We start from the raw sequence: 20,000 nt of genomic DNA, 5'->3' as shown, positions 1-20,000 counted from the left end.
ACATCTGCTTCTACATAGACACACAGACAGATACAGACAGACACACACACACACGCACATACACATAAACACAACAATTTTAAAATTGAAATACTGACTTACATCATGTAATTTTTGCTTATTGGCTCTTACATAGACTTTATACTATTTATATCTGCTTACACAGAAAATAAAACCGCTCTGCTAAAAAAAAAAACGAAAAAAAACAACTTAATACACACTTACACGGATATGGAGCATGCACACACTGTTTAAGATGTGAAAAACTGCAACAAGAAAAAGGACATATTTAATGCCTAAATTCCTCTGATGAAACCTTATATATGTATATTAGAAATCTAATCCTGCTATATTGAAAAGATTATCATTATTATTATTACCATTATTATTGTTATTATTATTATTATTATTATTATTATTATTATTATTATTGTTGTGTTGTTGTTGTTGTTGTTGTTATTAATGTTATTGTTGTTGTTGTTTTGCAATAAGAAGCGAAGAGAAATGTACGAAGGACTATAAGAAATATGTGTTAAAACATAAATATAAGTCTTAGATGTAATATAGCCAAACCAAAAACTGATGCATATTGAACTATTAAAGATAATTGAAATCACAGCTGAAATGAAATGCTGCCCAGCTTTGCTGAGAAGCTGTAAGTCAAATAGACCATATGTATGCGTGTCAGACACGGCACAGTTAGTGTCTATATATATATATTATAATTAGGCTTCAGCAAAGATTTGCTTTGCCACATACCGAAGTTACTTTAAGAAGAGACACCCGGACAAAAGCAAAATCAAAAACAAAAGCTTTGTTTTTGTCCGGGAGTCTCTGTTTAAAGTAGAAGAAATAGCTAAGGTTCTTTGGCTGCTATTTCTAAACTTCGGTATGTGGTAAAACAAATCTTTGCTGAACCCTAATTATAAAATATTACTTAAGTTTACCGCGAGAAATGGTTCTTTTTTAATGCCGAATTCTACTTGGTGAAATTATTGATTACTAGTTAATTAATTCATTTTACCCTTTGTTATTATTGTAATATATATATATATATATATATATATATATATAAACGGCAGTTTGTCTGTCTGCGTGTCTGTGTGTCTGTTAGGTTGTACCCTCACTCTGACCACGGCTTTCAACCGATTCTGATGAAACTTGACACACACATAGCCCAATGTCATAATTCAAAACTAACGCAGCGAAAATTTTGAAAAGTTCCCCCAGTTCTGAAAAAAATCGATAAATTCGACATGGGGTCGAGAATCAGAAACACAAACCACAGACTGTCTAGGGGATGCAACTCGACCTTTTTAACTCTCAAAAAAAATTACTATCATTTTTTTCCCATTTTTTTGCTATTTTTTTGGCTATAACTATCTAAAAATGCTTTATAATTATTTCCCTTACAAACCCGAGCAACGCCGGGCGATACTGCTAGTATATATATATATATATATATATATATATTCCGTTTTTCTCTTTAACTGATGAACAAGGTTAGACAAGCGGTTGGGATTGTAGATGTTTATATGAACTCTCGACTCGTAGGAGGAGAGAAATTACTGGTCTTGATAGGCAGTGACCCCGAGGCCTAACCCCTCTTCCCTCTTTGAATAAATAAGTGCGGAAATGTATGAGATTCATACATACATACATACATACATGTATACATACATACATACATACATACACACATGCATACATGCATACATACATACATACATGCATACATACATACATACATACATACATACATACATACATACATTCATACATACATACATACATTCATACATACATACATACATTCATACATACATACATACATACATACATACATACATACTACGTACGTGTGTGTATGAGAGGAGAGAGAGAGAGCGAGAGAAAGAAAGAGAGAGAGGGAGAGGGAGAGAGAGAAAGATGGAGAGGGAGAGAGAGACGAAGGTGTGCTTACATATGAATATGTACATACAGTTATTAGGTGCAGAAATAGAAATAATCTTTTCTACTCTAGGCACAAGGCGCGAAACTTTTTGGGTGAACCCTGTTGTACTCTTTCAGCACAAATTTCTCTCACTCTTTCTTCCTGTTTCTGTTGTACCTGTATTTCAAAGGGCCAGCCTTGTCACACTCTGTGTCACTCCGAGTTAAGGGTACTCGTGTCTGTGGAATGCTCAGCCACTTGCATATTAATAAATGAGCTGCGACGTCAATGGTGCCAAGCTGTATCGGCCCCTTTGCTTTTCCCTTGGATAACATCGGCGGCGTGGAAAGAGGAGGCTGGTATGCATGGGCGACTGCTGGTCTTCCATAAACAACCTTGCCCAGACTTGTGCCTCGGAGGGTAACTTTCTAGGTGCAATCCCATGGTCATTCATGACCGAAGGGAATCACAACATACCTCTTCTTTCTAATCCGGTTAGGAACAGTTTGAAATTTTTCAAGGCCAGCAGCGAGAGTAACTGATTCTAGTACTGGAAACACATTGGCATAACCGTTACAAGATTCATTTTCTAGGCATGGTGCTAGCGTCATTAATAGTACTGATACTAATATAAGTGACTGCAAACAGTTCCTCAGAATTCTGACCAGTTTAACAGTGAAGAACAAATAGTTTCTAGAATACACTTTTAAAATACAGAAAAAAACAAACAAAACTTACGAGTAACATGAAAGTTTCCTGCCGACATAATAATAATAATATTAATAACAACAACAACAACAACAACAATAATAATAATAATAATAATAATAATAATAATAATTATTATTATTATTATTATTATTATTATTATTATTATTATTATTATTATTTCTATGATCGTTATCCTAAATTGTCAACAATTTTATTAATAGAAATTTCTGCCAACGTCATATATAACAAAAATTCATCATGTTACAATTATGTGTGTGTGTGTATGTGAGAGAGTGTGTGTGTGTGTGTGTGTGTGTGTGTGTGTGTATGTGTGTGTGTAAGGTAATGATCTCTCTATTTTTCATTCCTCTCTCTCTCCATCTCTTCTGTCTCACTGTCACCCTCTTCTTACACCCTGTAAATTTGTAAGTCCGTCCCTCTTTGTCTCTGCCACTCTGTCTGTCGGCCTGTCTGTCACACACACACACACACAGTCACAAACACACACACGCACACACATATATAGGTATGATCAACAGAAATTGTTTTCTTCCGGTGAACTTTTCGTCCGATTGTTTTTCTAATCGTTAAATGGAGGAGGAAACAGGTTTCATGTCTTCGTGCTATACTTCTCTCCCCCATTTTCTTCCACCCCTCTCTCCCCCTCTTCCACCCCTCTCTTCCACCTCTCTCTCCCTCTCTTCCACCCCGCTCCTCCACCCCCTCCTCCACCTCTCTCTGTTTTATTTTGGTGTGCGCCGGTATTATTTTTATATAAGTTTGGTTATCTCGTTTCTGTTGTCTTCTGTCATGTCAGAGAAGAATTGGGATGGCAATGAAAGAAAGAAAAATTGTGTGATGGTGAAACAAACAGAGAGAGAGGGGGGAAAGAGAGGGTGGGGGTGGGAAGAGTGTGTAGGAAAAAAGAAAACTTAGACGAGAAGTGTAGGGACCGTTTTGACATGAGTAATATTTACATGAACAATACAAAATAATTATAGAGCATGGACCCAATGTAGTACTAAAATAGAGCTGTTTGATGACGATAGGGCACAATGGGTTAACTCGATGTTTAAGCCCCTCGCTCTCTCTCTCTCTCTCTCTCACTCTTTATCTCTCTCTCACACACACAGACACACGCACATACACTCACACACATATATACATACTCGTAAGTATATAAATCTTTGACCCTTTATATGGTGGGTGTTACTCTTTCTGAAGTACCGGTGACCAATGGAGTGGAAGGAAATATGGCACGTTAGAATATATTTGAATATTATTTAGCTATTCATTAGGTACTCCCTCTCACACGTGTGTGTGTGTATATATACATGTATGTATGTATGTGTGGGCTTTTTGAAAACTTCCCCCTTGAGACGCACACCCACGCACTAGATCTGTGTATGTGAGCTTAAAGGGAGAAGTGCTTAACGAGTGCAAATATAAATTTCTTTACAGCCCACAAGGGGTTAAACGAAGAGGGGACAAACAAGGACAGACAAACGGATTAAGTCGATTACATCGACCCCAGTGCAAAACTGGTACCTAATTTATCGAGCCCGAAAGGATGAAAGGCAAAGTCGACCTCGGCGGAATTTGAACTCAGAACGTAACGATAGACGAAATACCTATTTCTTTACTACCCACAAGGGGCTAAATACAGAAGGGACACACAAGGACAGACAAACGGATTAAGTCGATTACATCGACCCCAGTGCGAAACTGGTACCTAATTTATCGACCTCGAAAGGATGAAAGGCAAAGTCGACCTCGGCGGAATTTGAACTCAGAACGTAACGGCAGACGAAATACCGCTAAGCATCTCGCCCGGCGTGCTAACGTTTCTGCCAGTTCGCCGCCATTAACGAGCGCAAATATAGCCAAATGATTAAATTCATGTGATAATCATAGTTTTCCGGGTTCGATCTCATTTCATATCTATCATCGTTAAATGACTTGTCCATTATTTTATTCAGGTTGATCGAAGACTTCCAAACTTCATACCATTGCAATATTTTACTCGATACAATAGGAAAGCACCATATATTTTTGCCTTATTTCTCACAAACGATCAGGGCAAACAACTTTCACTTTAACCTTATGGAACCAAAGACAGAGCCTCTACATGCTCGCTCAAACTGCTAGAAATAGTATCTAGATACTTCCTCGAGTCGCTCCTTACTTTCTTGAAAACAAAATGGCTTCTTTACTTTATGTACGTGCCTATATACTCCTGCGTGTGCATGTGATTAGACATACGCGGCTATGATCATTAGATCATAGTTTCGATTCTTGATCATGGTGGTAGGCTGTATCCATCATTGCCCTAACTTACTCAGCTGCAATGAGCACCAGCGTTAGAACCTGTGCAAGGGCAATAATAATAATAATAATGATAATAATAATAATAATAATAATAATAATAATAATAATAATAATAATAATAATGATGATAATAATAATAATAATAATAATAATAATAATAATAATAATAATAATAATAATAATAATAATATCGAAAAATACCTGAGGAATGAGAACCCAAGGTCGAAATTTCCTCAAGACACCTGATGAAGGCTGGAAGGCATATCAGCCGAAACGTTGTGTTAACAAACAAGATGACAAATATCTGTCAAATGTAAATAATGTACATAATTCCTCATCTCTTAAATATAGAACTCCATTCTTTCTGCCTGGATTGTGCTTTTAATTGAAAGAGTTTCTACTTAGTTACTTTGTGTGTCGCTGATTGTGTCACTTTGCGTCACGCTGTGATTTGTGTCACTTTGCGTCACGCTGATTCAACCTCAGATAGATGTTAAGTGTTGGTGCCCGTGTATGTGTGAAAATCTCAACTTCTATGACGATGGATAAGGATGAAAGGGGTTTGTATACAAGAACTCTAATTTGATCTTAACTACTCAACCATACTTGCTCCCTTTAAACACACACATACACACAAAGGTACACACACGCGCGCGTGCACATACACACGTACATGTGTGAGTGTGAGCGTTGAATGAGCGACTACATGAAACTATTTAAGGCAGAGGGGCTTGAAAAGGTGGAATGGAGTAATTACTATGATGAATAAAATTAAGACGTTTTGAATTTGTCTAAAATACGACGAAAAAAAGAAGAGGGTAGAAACTATTTTGTTATTTAATCAACAAATGGAGCAGAAGCAAAAATTTCTCTAATAATTATTTTTCGAGGGCGTTATTGTGCCTTAAACCATGACTCGTTAACATTGGTTTAAATCATATTTCTGATCCAATATAGTAAGCTTCATTAGTCAATTACTTAATTGAGGACTAAAGTATGAGGTTGTCAAATAAATTCCTTGGCTTTTGTATTTTTCGCTAACAACTTTATTAGTCAATGACATATTCTTCATTATTCGTGATTTCTTGCCAATGTTCCACTGGATTATCAATACATTGATAGTAGAAATCACTAGTTCTTGATTCGAAGAATTCAACCAGCTGCATTTTCGGCCCCTCGTCGTTGTGGGACGAAGTACAGACAATTGGAGAGCGACCGAGAGAGATAATAATCTGAAGGCGCTATACCAAGAGGATATGCTAAGTGCCGTAGAACCTCCCGATCGAGCTAGTCATGAATAGTAATTCTGGTCAAATTAGTGTCTTGGAGATGAGCGTTGCGGCATTGAAAAAGTTGTATTCAGTTGTCATGTCTGAAAGTGGTAAACTTTATTGGAATTTCATAATCGATAAGCAGAAGTTGTAAAAGAAGAATACAGCTACAAATAACTACGAAGCATTACGATAAAAATATTTTTGTGCTAATTAAAATTACACTGGAAGGAAATGAATGAATTTATCTGACTGCTGAATATTTTTTTACTACTCACAAGGGGCTAAACACAGAGGGGACAAACAAGGACAGACAAAGGGTTTAAGTCAACCACAGTGCGTAACTGGTACTTAATTTATCGACTCCGAAAGGATGAAAGGCAAAGTCGACCTCGGCGGAATTTGAACCCAGAACGTAACGGCAGACGAAATACGGCTACGCATTTCGCCCAGCATGCTAACGTTTCTGCCAGCTCGCCGCCTTTCTGACTGCTCAATAATATAACTAACAAGGAAAATTTTAATTATTCAGTTGTGACAAGAATCAATCAATATCTAAATAGTAACTATACACTGGTTAACGAGCAGACAACCCAGCTGATTTCACATTAAACTTAATCATATAACTCAGAAAATCGCTTGCACTAGAGGTCAGTGACTAAATGCAATTTGGTAGACCATTCAGCACATCAATAACAGATGAACCTCTACGTAGACATTCGATTCGCAAGAAATAACCAAATCTCCCTCAAATTTTATTCTGTTGTCTTAACAAAGGGAAGGAAATAGGACGTAGGCGCGATCGATGCCCTCCTTCGCCCGCCTTTTGAAGCTCGCCTTCGCCCGCCTCTAGACGTCCGCCTCTGCACGCCCGCATTTTGAAGCTCGCCTTCGTCCGCCTTCGCCCGCAGCTCCGCCGCGCTACCGTGCCCGATCTAGTGAGGCTGAAGCAAACCTCGCGGTGTCGCCCAGTGATGTACACTGCTTGGAAAAAAGTAAAAAGAAAAACTGATGAGATTTAGAATGGGATACCATTCATCATACTCTTTGCTAGAGCTAAATAACTACAACAATGTCAATTATCTCTTACATTTTCTTTCCTCGGACAACCAAAATAGTCAGATGAGCCTTTAGTTCTGTCTACACAAAATATTGAACTTACATTTCAAAATTACCATCCAAGAGACAATAAGTTAGAAGTTCATGTTGATGTTATGCCTAGGGTACCATATATTTGGTTTTGTACATAGTGTTGTTCTAGAGAATGTTTAAGAAACCATAAGAAAATTATGTTTGTTTTAAAATTTGACATTATATAGACAGTAAAAATACTGTAGGATGTGGGCAGTTATTATTATTATTATTATTATTATTATTATTATTATTATTATATACATTGGTTCAGGCTGTTCCTCTCTGAAAATTGCTTTAAAGGTGCGCGCGTGTGTGTGTTTGTGTGTACACACACGCGCGCATATTTATCTCTATCTCTCTCTATATATATGTGTATGTCTGTCTGTATGTATGTATGTATGTATATATATATATATATATATATATATATATATATATATATATATATATATATATATATATGCACACACACACACACACACACACACAAGTACATACTTGCATTAACATATGATGTATGTATATATGTATGTATGTGTGTATGTGTGTATATATGTATGTATTTATGCATGTGTGTATGTATGTATGTATCTATGTATTTATGCATGTGTGTATGTGTGTGAGCATGTATGTTGGGGCAGCAACAGCGGGGAACTTTCGGCGGAAACCACATTACATTTCTTGTTTGATATTTCCTTTAAGCCTTATTTTAGACAATAATTCTATAGTTTATCTTTATTTATGGTACACAACAGCTTAGTAAGTATACCTTGGTTTCACTCGTCTTCTCTCTCTCTCTCTCCCTCTCTCCCTCTCCTTCTTATTTACTACCTCCGCGACAATACGAAAACAGCAGGCGGGTTACACAAATAACAGATTGTCTTTAATCTGTCACCGTCTAACGACACCACAACGACACTCCACCAACCAATCACCAACCAACCACCAATCAAAGGGGCTTCCACTTCACCACCACCACCACCATCACTTCTACACCAACCAGACAAACACTACCACTACCGCCACCACTACGGCAACTATAATCTCACGACGTTTCACCAATTGTTTTCTATAAAGATCTTCCGTAGCTTAGGGAGGAAAAGGTCAAGGATGGCACGTATGAATGACGAAGCCACCTTGAGCATAATCCTATGAACCCGGAAAATTTAAAACAGAGGGTTACCTACTTGCAAACAAATGTGGTAACATGTAACATTATTGACCGAGGTTGCCGTGGCCTTTTCCGTAGGCTTTTCTGTCCACGGATAAACCTTATCTACTTCCCTCTTTACACTTTACATCATGACACTGTGATACAAGATCCCTATTGATCGTTTTTTTTCTTTTCCTTTTTTTTCTCTTCTTTCCCCTTTTACGATCCCTTTTGATCGAAAACCTACCTCACTTTTTTTTCTCTCCTCCAAAAAGAAAAGCTCTACTTTGTAATCTGTCCCGTCTGTGTGCAGCCCTGTGTGGCTAATAAAGAAACATATTATCGCTTTATAATATGGTAACAATAATGAAAACTCTTATTACTACTGATGATAATATTGGTGGTGGTGGTGGTGCTGCTGTTGGTGGTTACTACTGAGGATGGTGGTAGTGATGGTGGCTTCTATTTTTTTTTGTGGTTGGTGATGTTGTTAGTGATGACAGTGACGCTGGTAGTAGTTTGTAGTTTTGATAGTAATTTTATCATCTTTTCTCATTGTTAACGGTTGCGTCCACACACACATGAATGAAAGCACGTGCAGTCACACACACACACGCACACACATTCACACGCACATACAAATTCGAACACAACCAATACGCACCGATATTAGCTCTTTGTTAGAGCTAAATAACCACAACAACGACAGCAGCAACACCAACAACATGTGTACATACATCAGTTAGGGAAGCCTCTATGTAGCTGCTCGACCTGCAAGAAATTGCAACCAAATTCTCTCAGATTATACAGGGCTTTCGTAATGTAATTCGCAGTACACATCGTGTATAAATTTAGATATTTATGTTAAACGTTGATACTCTCAAGTAGGCTCCCCTAGGCCTGGGGGCTCTATAAAAAATCTCACTAGATTATCACTGGGCCTCTTAGATCTGTGGGTTCCTGGGCCCCTGGGAAACTTCCCAGTATGCTCATGCTTCAAGGCGTTCTCAACAGTTGAATTTGTGGCTATCGTTGAAACACCAGTCAATCTGTATTTAGCAAAGCTACGACCAATAGCAGCCCATCTATGACCATTCCTTCTGCTTAGAGGTATTTAGCAGACTACATGAGCCAATCTCCCTTGTCTATAGCGGGCATAACTTGAGCGTGATTTGGCTGTTATTTCTAACAAATAGAATGACAAGCCTCTTCTCCTTATCTCCTCAAAGACATACAGCATCTCGAAAGAGTCCAGAAGCTGGCTACCCGCATGGTTCATGGTCTCAAAAATTTGTCCTATGAAGAAAGGCTGAGGACGCTCGACCTTTATTCTCTAGAAAAAGGCCGCCGCCGTGGTGATCTCATTCTCGCTCACAACATCATAAGCGGAAAGTGTAACCTCTCGAAAGAGCTGTTCTTCACTCCTGCTCCAGAGCGTCGGCTGCGGGGTCATTCCGAAAAGCTCTACCTGCGACGATTTCATCTCAATCGAAGGAGAGGAGCTTTCTCCGTCCGGGTTGCGGATCTGTGGAACAAGCTACCAGACGAGATGGTGAAGATGCCGACGACCGCTTTGTTCAAAGCCTCCCTTGACCTTAAGTGGCCTGAACTCTTTACATGAAAACCACCCTGTACTTAACTCCATGTCCCCCTACATGGCCTTGCAATTTGCTTTTGAGCCAAATTAACTAATTAACTAACTAATATAAAAGCATTCAGATTGAAATATGATATACTGTTGTTGTTGTTGTCGTTGTTATTGATGTACTATAGCCCCAGGTCTGTTCTGAGTGTTCAAGTCCATCATCAAAATTTCTTTTTATGTAATAAGAAAATAATGTTTATACCTGGTGAGGTGAGATTGATTTTTCACATCTTCACAAAGCCAAGAGCTGGCGTGTCCATCGATTTGACCCTAGTTTAGTAAAGATAAATTTTTTATCGACGCCAGTGGGATTTTAAATCAGATTGCAGAAGGACGGTTTTTAATATAGTATGACGTTTAGTTTCCCGCCGCTCTACCGCCTCTTCCAACCTTCTAAAAACCTTGAGAGAAGGAATCAACTGATATTAAACTAGAATACATAAATCAGACAACCACCGCTTCTTAACTACAAAATAGACGAACGAGCTATCAAAAATATTATTAATCGGAACACTTCATGCGTCAACACTATTGACGAAGTTCAACTTATAAACTACAGAAGCAATAAACTTGACAAACAATTTCTTTTTCTTTCAATCAATAACACCAACAAAACAATACATAACAAAACTTAAAAAAGAAAAACACAGCCAACTATAATATGATCACTGAAGCAAAAGTAACCAGCGTAGTTTACAAATTCTCATACCAGCGTTACAATTGTCAACGTCTAAGCATATAAATCTATCTACATGGGCGAAACTTGTACAAATCTCAGTAGACGCCTTTTATTGCACTTACAGGGACAAGACATTTTATACACAGTGAATAGCTATATACAATCTCGAATTTGGACTGAAAGGCTCCTCAATAATAATGCTATAATTTCATCTGAAATTAATAAATAAATACTAAAACTGCAGATTACCAGGTCAGCTTATATTAATTTAAAGTTAATAAGTAATCAGCAATTTCACGCCAGCCCCGACTCCTTAGATGACAGCAATACATATACAGATGTATCTCTTCAAGCATAAAGCTCTGAAAGCAGGGTCTCAGTAGTAATAGCTGTACCAGTGTGGAGAGAAGGGCAGCCGGAACAACATCAATAATAATAATAATAATAATAATAATAATAATAATAATAATAATAATAATAATAATAATGATAATAATAATAGATTACTATTTTTAAAATCTCACAAAGTGAGATATTCAGCAACAGTACTTTGTAGTAAAGATTGTTGAGAAACAATTTTTACTACAACAACAACAACTCCTACTACTACTGCTACTACTACTACTACTACTACTACTACTACTACTACTACTACTACTATTACTACTACTGCTGCTGCTGCTGCTGCTGCTGCTACTACTACTACTACTACTACAACTACTACTATATATTAATAATAATAAAAATAATAATAATAATAAAAATAATAATAATAATAATAATAATAATAATAATAATAATAATAATAATAATAACTGCCCACATCCTATAGTATTTTTACTGTCTATATATTCTCAAATTTTAAAACAAACATAATTTTCTTATGGTTTCTTAAACATACTCTAGAACAACACTATGTACAAAACCAAATATATGACACCCTAAGCATAACACCAACATGAACTTCCAACTTATTGTCTCTTGAGGTCCCTGGGTGAGACTTGGAGCCAACTTGTACAAATGCAAAGCAAAAGTCAAAGATAATAATAATAATAATAATAATAATAATAATAATAATAATAATAATTAATAATAATAATCATAATAATAATAATATCCCCGAGTATTCCCTGTGATCACAATATAGCGGCGAAAGAATTTGACAAGATTAGTAAATATAAAGACCTGCTAATAGAAATTGAAAAAATGTGGCATCTCAAGGCGACTACAGTACCAGTGTTTGTAGGATCTCTAGGAATGATAAAAAAAGGTACTGAAACCTATTTGAAAATGATTCCAGGCTTACCATCCCTACAGGAAGTGCAAAAAATCGTATTAACTGGAACGGCTCATGTACTGAGAAGAGCACTATCGCTGTGAAAATAATATCCATCAATGAATTTATTTATTTATTAATTTTTAAATACATATTTTATCTGTGAATTTGCGCGTGTAATCTGGGAATGCATACAATGGCCTTCTCTGCCCTAGGTGTATGGAAAACACTCGGCGAGTAACGGAAGAAAATTTGAAGAAAGAAGGAAAAACCATAACAATAATAATAATAATGATAATAATAATAATAATAATAATAATAATAATAATAATTATTATTATTATTATTATTATTATTATTATTATTATTACTATTATCATTATTATCATTATTATTATTATTATTATTATTATTATTATTATTATTATTATTATATTTGCCTTCGAAACGTGGAGTAGATGAAACAGGGACAACTGAAGAAGGGGAATATTCTTTATGTTGCATGTCTCGCTTCTGTGTTTGTTTTTTTCGTTGTTCGAAAAAAAGTTCGTTTCAGCGTTCTTGTTTTTATGTTTTCGTTTCTCATTGTGTTCAACATTTATTTTTATGTCCTGTACCCATATATACATGTATATATACATATATATGTAGGTATGTACATATATGTATGTATATATGCATATATTTATATATTACTTATATTATTATATGACCGACCACCACGCATCCTTTTCCAAGTAAGTTTTATGTACGTATGTATGTATGTATGTATCTATCTATCTATCTATCTATCTATCTATCTATCTATCTATCTATCTATCTATCTATCTATCTATCTATCTATCTCTATCTATATGTATATATATATATATATATATGAAAAAACAAGTAAAAAATAGAAAATGCTAAAATAATTTTATAGTGAACATTTCAGTACCGGTTTCGGTCATTTTGAGACCTTTTCAACTGTAACGATTAAATAATTAAATTTAGAAAAATTAGAAGAAAAGTTTTCTTAAAAGAATATTTCTATAGTAGTGTTCAGATTTAAGTGGCATTCTGCCTTTCTCTGACTCCCTTGTTTGCACTTGTGTGTTCGAACACACAAGTGCAAACAAGGGAGTCAGAGAAAGGCAGAATGCCACTTAAATCTGAACACTACTATAGAAATATTCTTTTAAGAAAACTTTTCTTCTAATTTTCTAAATTTAATTATTTAATCGTTACAGTTGAAAAGGTCTCAAAATGACCGAAACCGGTACTGAAATGTTCACTATAAAATTATTTTAGCATTTTCTATTTTTTACTTGTTTTTTCATATATATCAACTCGTGTGTTCCTTTTCACCCTTATACATATATATATATATATATATATATATATTATATATATATATATATAGAGAGAGAGAGAGAGAGAGAGAGAGACACACACACAGAGAGAGTGGGGGGAAACCTAGTTCAAGTTCTGCCGAGGTTGACTTTGCCTTTCATCCTTTTCGGAGGTCGATAGAATAAGTACCAGTGGAGTACTGGGTTCGATGTATTCGTCATGCCCGCTCCTCCAAAATGACCGACCTTGTCACGAAATTCGAAACCAATATCTTGTTATTGTGGTTTTCAGGCTCCCAGCTAACCCTGACTGAGCAAAGACGTGCCTTCTATGACCATCCTGCCTTTCCCCAGATATAAACAAGTCTGTGTTATCTAATGCCTCTTTCCATTTATAAGTCGATTGAGTGGGGATTTGGTTGTCCTTTCAAGCAAGTTGGGCAGCCATATAGACGTTCCTTCGTTAACTAAGGTTTGTGTTTGTATGTGTATGTATGTGTGTATGTGTATGTGTGTTTGTATGTGTATGTATGTGTGTATGTGTATGTGTGTATGTGTATGTGTGTATGTGTGTTTGTATGTGTATGTATGTGTGTATGTGTATGTGTGTATGTGTGTTTGTATGTGTATGTATGTGTGTATGTGTGTATGTGTGTTTGTATGTGTATGTATGTGTGTATGTGTGTATGTGTATGTGTGTATGTGCGTGTTTGTATGTATATGTATGTGTGTATGTATATATGTGTACGTGCGTGTTTGTATGTATATGTATGTGTGTATGTATATGTGTGTACGTGCGTGTTTGTATGTGTGTATGTATATGTGTGTACGTGCGTGTTTGTATGTATATGTATGTGTGTATGTGTATGTGTGTATGTGCGTGTTTGTATGTGTATGTGTGTATGTGTGTTTGTATGTGTATGTATGCGTGTATGTGTGTGTTCGTATCTTCCTTGGGTGATCTATGCGTGCTTCTCTGCTTGCATTGTTACTTGTATGTGTATGCCTGCTTGCGTGTCTTTCGGGTTTACTGGGGCGTGCATCAAATCTAGAGCGCTTCTCTTCCTTACTTCATTTCCACCCTTCCTCCATGTTTTACATTAACGTCTCTGCCCCCCTCCACCTCTTATACAAGCTCTCTCTCCCTCTCCCTCTCCCCTCCCACCAAACGTTGGCTTTCTCCTCCTCCTCCTTCCCACCCCCTCTCATTCTTCCTACTAGTTCTCTCTCGCTGTGTGACCTGTCATCCTGTCTACCATGTTAGACAACAAGGGCTGGCCTTTCAACGCCAACCGACCGCCTCCTTTATATTGTCGTCGACATTTTTGATGTTGTAGTTCTAGTTGTTGTTCTGATGGCTTTCTTTAAAAAAAAAATGTTATTCTGCTGTTTTTGTTTTGTTTTTTTTTTTTTAATTTGTACTGATTTTCTTATTCTTAACGTTTTTGATTTTTGTTTTGTTGTAAAACTTCCCAAAATATTTGCTCGGTTTCTATCCAGAACCATGTATATACACACACACGCGCACAAATACATAACATACACACACACTCACAGATGTATATCCCTCTTTATAGCCTTATATATATATATATCTTTTTAAAATTTTTTCGCTTTCTTAATTTTTCTTCGTTCTCTGTGCTAAACGTCCCTCTCTCTCTCTCTCTCTCTCTCTCTCACTCGATTTCTCTGTCTTTTTTCCTCACTATCCCGCTCCTGAGTGTATCCTATTTGCACAACGGGACGCACACGCGCGCGCACACACACACACACACACACACACACACATGTACACACATGCACACACACGCACACACACATATATGCACACACTCACATATGCACACACACACACACATATGCACATACACACACACAAACACACACACCCACATGCACACACACACACACACACACACAATCACATATGCACATACACACGCGCACACACATACACAGACACAGATAGGTATACGCACACACGCACATACACACAGACACGCGCACACTCGCAAACACAAACACACATACATACACACGCACAGCGGCACAGAACAGGCAATCACAATGGTAGAGAGGACAAACCTCCAGTTCGATAGACAAACAGACAGGTAGATAAAATGATTGATAAAATGATTGATAAAAGTGATTGATAAAAATGATTGATAAAAGTGATTGATAAAAGTGATTGATAAAAATGATTGATAAAAATGATTGATAAATAGGTAAGGAGGCGGGATAGAAAGATAAAGACTATGATGTGATCCAACGAATTCACAATTAATTCAAAAGAAACTAGTTATATAGCGTGTTCAAAAAGTCTCTCCGCACTGAATTTTTTTCCTCCTGTCTCTCCAAGAGTCAGACTTTCCAACATGTATTTCAATACATGTGTAGAAGAGTCAACTTATGTATTGAAAATGAAGGATGACACTTTGAACACCTCTTATAAAGTTTTTAAAGTCTTGTAAAATCTAATATATACTTTTGTGGTCTTATACCATCTTATTCATAAAATACTTACTGCTGAGGGACTTTTTGAACACCCTGTATTTCATTCAATATTTCCTTACTAGAAGGCGGCGAGCTGGCAGAAACGTTAAGCACGCCGGGCGAAATGCTTAGCGGTATTTCGTCTGCCGTTATGTTCTGAGTTCAAATTCCGCCGAGGTCGACTTTGCCTTTCATCCTTTCGGGGTCGATTAAATAAGTACCAGTTACGCACTGAGTTCGATATAATCGACTTAATCCGTTTGTCTGTCCTTGCTTGTCCCCTCTATGTTTAACCCCTTGTGGGTAATAAAGAAATAGGTATTTCGTCTGTCTTTATGTTCTGAGTTCAAATTCCGCCGAGGTCGACTTTGCCTTTCATCCTTTCAGGGTTGATAAATTAAGAACCTGTTGTTGCGTACTGGGGTCGATCTAATCGACTGGTCCCCTTTACAAAATTTCGTGCCTTGTGCCTAGAGTAGAATATTTCGTTACAAGATGGGCTTCTGGTTTCAGCTGTCGTATTGCCATATCTTTTATCGTTTAGCTTTTACTTGTTTCAGTCATTAGACTGCGGCCATGCTGGGGCAAAGCCTTGAAGAATTTTTAATTGAATGTATCGATCCCTGGACTCATTGTCTTAAAGCCTGGTAATTATTCTATCGGTTTCTTTTACCGAACCGCTAAATTATGGTGATGTAAGCACACACACACACACACACACACACACACACACACACAAATACACACACATAAACGACGGACTTCTTTCAGCTTCCGTCTACTAAATCCGCTCACAGGTCTTTGGTCGGCCCGAGACTATAGAAGAAGAGACTAGCCCAAAGTGCCATGCAGTGGGACTGACTACTGAACCATGTACTTAGGAAGCAACTCACGTACTCAACAAGTGAGCTTACTTGCTTGCTTGCCAGTCGGCTGCGACATAGCACTTTGAGAACGACTCTTTTATAGTTCTGGGTTTAAAACACCTGAAGGTCATCGGACAGGTGAGACAACTCTACTCCAATCCCAATGGCAAATGATGGATACCGATATTTCGCCATTTTTGTGGCTTATCAACATCACGTACCCGAATCAAACCGGGGAGCGAACCAATTCATCAGTCTATGACTATAGACAAGTAGTGTGAGAACCATTTGCTGGTATGTGACAGCGTGGGGCCTGCTGGTATTTACCAGCAATAAGTATAGCAATAACAATAAAAGTGTATATATATTTCTTTACTACCCACAAGGAGCTAAACACAGAGGGGACGAACAAAGACAGACAAAAAGATTAAGTCGATTACATCGACCCCAGTACGTAACTGGTACTTAATTTATCGACCCCGAAAGGATGAAAGGCAAAGTCGACCTCGGCGGAATTTGAACTCAGAACGCAACGCAGACGATAAAAGTGTATATATAGGGGTGATACATGAGATGCCATTTAGTATAGCTCGGCGTATATTTGGTCCCCACGTATAATCATTTCAGCGTGGATTGCAGATCCACCCTCATCTATTTATATGATTATATTAGGAGATGTTTCTTTTTGTATCATATCAATTATTGCATGTGTACGGACACACAAACATCCACACATATAGGCATATATGTATATACTGTATATGTATATATGTATGACAGCCATATATATATATATATATATATGTATGTATACATGCACACATATATACATGCGTACACGCATACACGCACATACACACGTATATGTGCCCATGCACGCATTATTTTGTTCATTTACACATTTCTATACGCACACACATACGCATATACATATACATGCATATGCATACGCGGATATACAAAACCACGCATATGCATATACATCGCTTAGTTTCGAAGGCCCAAAACTTCAAGACCTTCTTTCTGAGTCAATCTCTCACCCCAACTCGCGATGTAGACCCGTATCTAGACCTACGAAACTTTGAAAAGTATTAACCGTAGTTATTATTACTATATATCACCAACTTGAAGAACACGTGCTAAATGCTCCATTCTCTCATTTTCACACCTACCCGGGTTAACACACACACACACACAGCCACTCCTGCTTGTATATTTTGACTAACAAACAGTAAGCGAAAAATGCAAGCATGCATGCACATACGTACTGTAAAATCTGTGCACGTGAGTGTGCGTGAATTTATTGTATATTTCAATAGTGAGTAGTCAGTGATCGAAACCGTTTCCCTGGCGATCTATATCAGGGAGAAAGTGAGTCTACCTCGTTCATTACAGGGTTGTTTTTAACGAACTTTTATTATATCAATGTCAGTCTAGGTGATTGGGAAAACACAGAGATATTAATCATTATGTCCCCAATAAATATAAAATCTTTACTTGGCATTCATTGATGGAAATCGATTTATCGAATTTAGTTGAAACATTGATAGAAAATAGGGGAAAATAACAAATAAAAATCAAATCTAGATATATAAGGAAACAAATAAAAAATAGATTAATAAATAAATGATGGAAAATATTTGATTTAATAACAAAAATAAAATAAAATGAAATAAATAAATAAATAATAATTGGAAAAGTCCATTCTGAAACAGACAAATGATATATGATGTGTGTGTGCGTGTGAGTGTGTGTGTGTGTGTGTGTGAGAGAGAGTGTGTGTGTATGTGTGTGTGTGTGTGAGAGAGAGAGAGAGAGCGTGTATGTAGGATGGGGGTATATGCGAGTGTGTGTGACTGTTTGTGTGTGTGTGTATGTGTGTGTGTATGTGTGTGTGTGTGTATGTGTATGTGTGTGAATGTGTGTGTGTGAGAGTGTATGTGGGGTGGGGGTATATGTGAGTGTGTGTGTGAGTGTGTGTGACTGTATGTGTGCGTGTGTATGTGTGTGTATATGTGCATGTACATCTGTGTGCATGAGTGCATTCACGTACACACACATTTACATATATACATATATCAATATATATATATATACACACACACATAAATACATACATACACGCAGAAACACACACACACACACACATATGTGAAAGTGAGGGTGAGAAAGAGAGAAAAAGCTGTAGGCTGGAGGAGATAGCAAGAAACCCGGAGTGGCAACAGAGGGTAAGCTTCTGGCTTTGAATGAATGAATATATTTTATTTTGTTGAGTATAGCCAAGCAAAGAGAACGAGAGAAAAAAAAAAGAGAGACATTGTGTGTGCGCATGCGCGTGTACACGCACCCGTGCATGAAAGAACTACACAAGTTATTGTTTATCGCTCAGCAAATGGCCTATGGAACAACGACGAGGTATCCACCACATGGTCAGTCCCACATGTTAGAAATAAATACCTGCCAAATCTACCTCAAAATACCTATTTCTTTACTACCCACAAGGGGCTAAACACAGAGGGGGCAAACAAAGACAGACAAACGGATTAAGTCGATTATATCGACCCCAGTGCGTAACTTGGTACTTAAGTTATCGACCCCGAAAGGATGAAAGGCAAAGTCGATCTCAGCGGAATTTGAACCCAGAACGTAGCGGCAGACGAAATACGGCTACGCATTTCGCCCGGCGTGCTAACGTTTCTGCCAGCTCGCCGCCTTAATCTTTGAAAAATGGATACATTAGATAATGTAGTCCTAGACATACTATGCCAAAAATAAAGACGGGATATTTACGGTTGAAACACTTGATCACAGCGTTGCTTGACCAATGTTGACGCAAAGTTAAGCAGCAACAATAAACAAAATCAGTAGATAGACAGCTAAACCTTCTGGATTTTATTTGCATATGCTGTTCTTGTTGTTTAGTCTCAGATGAACATTTGGTTAAAGGCTTCCAGCTATGATCACTCCTAGTTTTCAGAAATAATCCATCTAGAACTACATTATCCAACGTGTATTTCATATTTCTAACGACTGTAAAGTTTTATTTGAGGGAGATTTGGCTGCTATTTCTAGTAGGTCTAGCCACCCCATAGAGCCTATCGTAGCATTTACCATCAGTTCCATTACATGGACAACTTCAGTCTCATTTGAAGTGAAATGAAGTGAAGTTTCATAGAATTC

At 37.2% G+C, this 20,000-nt stretch overlaps 1 protein-coding gene across 12 annotated transcripts in view; it reads left to right on the top strand.

The window, feature by feature from the left end:
* Positions 1-20,000, top strand: part of LOC115213424 (paired box protein Pax-5-like) — a 548,017-nt gene that overhangs the window by 286,164 nt on the left and 241,853 nt on the right. The window lies entirely within an intron of this gene.

Source organism: Octopus sinensis, linkage group LG6 (assembly GCF_006345805.1).
Source record: "Octopus sinensis linkage group LG6, ASM634580v1, whole genome shotgun sequence".
In the NCBI taxonomy this organism is placed as follows: domain Eukaryota; kingdom Metazoa; phylum Mollusca; class Cephalopoda; order Octopoda; family Octopodidae; genus Octopus; species Octopus sinensis.
Note: the sequence above shows the minus strand (reverse complement) of the source record. Positions and strands in the feature narration are given on the sequence as shown.